The 3,795-nt window shown below is 31.8% G+C and overlaps 1 pseudogene; it reads right to left on the reverse strand.

Annotated features, from left to right (window-relative positions):
* LOC100636829 (multidrug resistance-associated protein 1-like) overlaps nt 1-3,795 on the reverse strand; it is a 6,973-nt pseudogene that overhangs the window by 306 nt on the left and 2,872 nt on the right.

The following is a 3,795-nucleotide window of genomic DNA, read 5'->3' on the forward strand; positions in this document are numbered from 1 at the left end:
AGTGGCCTCATCCAAAACTAGTATCTTTGTTTTACGGAGCAAAGCTCGAGCAAGACACATCAACTGACACTCACCAACACTGTAACACATTTCAATACTGTAGCTATGGAATAATTAGATACCTTAAGTTTTCTCCTCCTTCAGTTACAATATGGTCTAGCCCTTTACTGAGTCCTTGAACATGTGCACTTAAATGAGCATTGTGTAGAGCCCTCCAAATTTCATCATCAGTACAAGTATTAAAAGGGTCTAGATTGAAACGAAGTGTTCCTGAGAACAGCAATGGATCCTGACATTAAATATAAATTAAATAATGTTAATTGACACTAACTTGTGGAATGATTGTTAGTTGTGATCTGAGGTCACTCAATCCAATCATACTAATGTCTATACCATCAATTGAAATAGATCCTTTATCAGCTTCAATGATACGAAACAATGAGATAGTTAATGATGACTTTCCTGCTCCAGTACGGCCAACAATACCAACCTATAAATGTAATTTATCTAATTAGAGCTTTTCAGCTTTATATAAATTTCGATACATATCTATCTAACAGGATCATCAACTGACACTTTCATGCATGCACATCACTAACAGCAGCACTCATTCAAATAGAAATTTAAAGCTTCTACTTGTAACTCAAAATTTTTGATTAAAAATTAGCTCAAAATATTCTCTATAGTATGATTTACATAGGCCCTTGATTAAACTTAAGTAACAATGATGGGTCACAAATAAGCATTGTGTCTGACTGACTTTTTGGCCACCAGGTATATAACACGATATATTTTTTAGTACAAGATCAAGTCCAGGACGATAGCGTGTAGCATATTTATTAAATTGGATGCTACCATCTTCTGGCCAATTAGGATCTGGTCTGTTGTCATGAATAATTTCAGGAGCCTAATATAGTATAAATTTTTTATTCACAGATTGCATTATTCACCTCACTAGGTAAGTCTAAATATTCCTTGATTCTTTCAACAGACACTAAACTGCTTTCCAAATCACTTAATGTTCTTACGGTCATAGATAAATATAAAGTGACCTGATAGTATTAAAGAGGTTATACACATTAATCAATGAACACAGTAGTACTACTAACCATAAATGCTTGGCTCAGTGACATTCCAGCTAAACCAGGGTCAATTAATCCAAAAATATGTGGATAATTGCGTTGAAGGGTAACAAATAAAGCAGCAAAAAATAAAATTATTGCACCAATGAAATCAACTTGAATTGACAACCACCTGTGATTTCATATATTAGTGAATAAGATGTATCATTTAGATTTCTACCTGATTATAGCATTTTCACTGAAATACAAAACAGCCTGGTTACTGTCTACATAAAATTCAAATTGTATCCGAAACCTTTCAGCAACATTATAAGCTCTAATGCTAGAGATACCATCGATACTCTCTTTAAAGTGAGAATAAATTGGAGAACGTGAAGTGGCTTCTAGTCGCTTTAACTGTCTTGAAGTTGAAATGTAGAAACGCTAATATTAAGTGTGGCATTAAAATAATTAGATACAAACAATACCTGAACAATTAAGTAGACAATTGTTATTGGCACTACAACTATGAGGAACCATGGTGAAACCACTGAAATGCTTATAATGGTACCAGTAGTTGAAAAAAGTGATAACAATATTTTTTGTAAAGCTATGTTTATTTTTTCATCAGTAACTTGAATATCCTAGGTTTAAAATAGCTAAGGTTTACTAAAAAAATATGTATTACCTTTGAAAATCTATTTACTAGTCTTCCAAGAGGTGTTGTATCAAAGAATGACATTGGTGATCGAATTATGCTATGCAACATTCCATTATGAAATTTCCTCGAAGCTTTAATTGCTCCCGAAGCTATTGCCAGAAAAGTAAATGAAGTACACATAGATTGTACAATTCCAATTGTAGCATAAATACCAAGATTAGCAAAACTAAAGGTTAAAAATGCAAAGAAATTTTATAATTTTATTTAGCTTAATTACTGTGTCAAGTTATTGGTGCTTTTCTCATTACTCCAATGTGCTAACCACAGCAACTGACCAACGTATCCTCCAGTACTTAGTGAACTTAATACCATGACAACAAAAAACATGGTAAAAGTATATGAATTTATATATGTAAATATTACAGACATCTTGACCTAGAATTAATAATTTAGTAATAGCTTGCAATAAATATATCATGCTTCTCACAATGCCAATTTGTATTTCTTCATCACAATAAATTATTGTTTCTTTTGCTAAAATAGTAAAAGTATTAATTGATGAAAGCAATAATTATTTATTCCATACTGTTTTTATTGGATACAGAGGTGGATTGTTTAGCCAGACTTTCAATATCTGAACAGAACATTAAAAGTTGTACATGCGTGTATAAAGCCAAAATGATTGCTTTACCTTGTTTCTCTTCATCACTTCTATCTGTTGGCCTATATTTTTTTAAGATCTCAGAAAATAGCTCATTGCACTCAAGCAATTCAGAATAATTTCCAACTTCATCAATGCTACCGTTATTCATGACTACTATCTTATTACATTGAGATAAGAACCTCACATCATGAGTCACTAGGAAACGCACCTGTACTGTCATAAAACATCATTACTATGAGTACTTTTACTCACTTTGTTTTTTAATAATCCTTCCGGTCCAATCACATTATCAAAAATGTGCTTGCCAACATGTGAATCAACAGCAGATAAAGGATCATCAAGCAAATACACATCAGACTCTTGGTAGACTGCTCTAGCTAGACTAACACGTTGTTTCTGACCACCACTGAGATTTATACCCTATTATTGAGACTAATTACTAAAATTTCTACAACAATTCTTACTTTCTCTCCTATTTCAGTCATATCTCCTCCTGGTAGTATTTCAAGATCTGCTTCCAAAGTACATGCCTTAAGAACTTCATTATAAAAATTACTATTGAACCTTTTACCAAAAGTAATATTATTTTTGACTGTATCATTTAATATCCAAGCAATCTGAGGTACATAAGCTACTCTACCCTGTAATACAGAAGTAGTCGAATTGTAATTTGTCAAAAATTCTTACCCTAAGAACCACAGATCCTTTTAATTTATTCATTTCTCCTATAATAGCTGATATCAGTGCTGATTTACCAGAACCGACAGGTCCTACTACAGCAACTAGTTCTCCAGGCTTGATTGATAATTCAATGCTGGAAAATTTATATTGTAAGTCATGCACTAAATTTTAAATACTTTGATAAAAGGAACTCATCTCTTTCATCACCCCATGAAAATAGACCTCCAGTTATTGATACAGCATTATCATGGCCTTATTATTAATAATTTTAGAAAAAAGAATCAGACTACATACTTTCATCATAATCTTCTTTGTTATTAAATTCAGAATTTAGTTCTTCCTCTGTCAAAAATGAACAAATGCGTTTTTGTGAGATATTAGCCTAATAATAATAGTCTAATTAACATATAAATATCAAATGTTAATTGTATATACTTGAACCATATATCCAAGTGCCATTGGCAAATGATACAGTGGAAGTCGGAGAATATCAAATAGAGAGATGGCAACAAAAATCTTCACAGCAGTTATATTATAATCAGAATTATAGTTGATCAGCAAACAAGCAAAAAGAGTTGCTATAATAATCTAAAAGTCAATATTAAATACCTATAATTATACATAGATCTGTAGTATAGCATTAATTTACAGCTGTATTTGAACCAAACATGATTGAAGTAGAAAATGCTTGCAAAAGAGATCTTTCCTTAAGTTATGTAGTTCCATAT

This window comes from Amphimedon queenslandica, unplaced genomic scaffold, assembly GCF_000090795.2.
Source record: "Amphimedon queenslandica unplaced genomic scaffold, v1.1 AMPQUscaffold_13418, whole genome shotgun sequence".
Lineage (NCBI taxonomy): Eukaryota > Metazoa > Porifera > Demospongiae > Haplosclerida > Niphatidae > Amphimedon > Amphimedon queenslandica.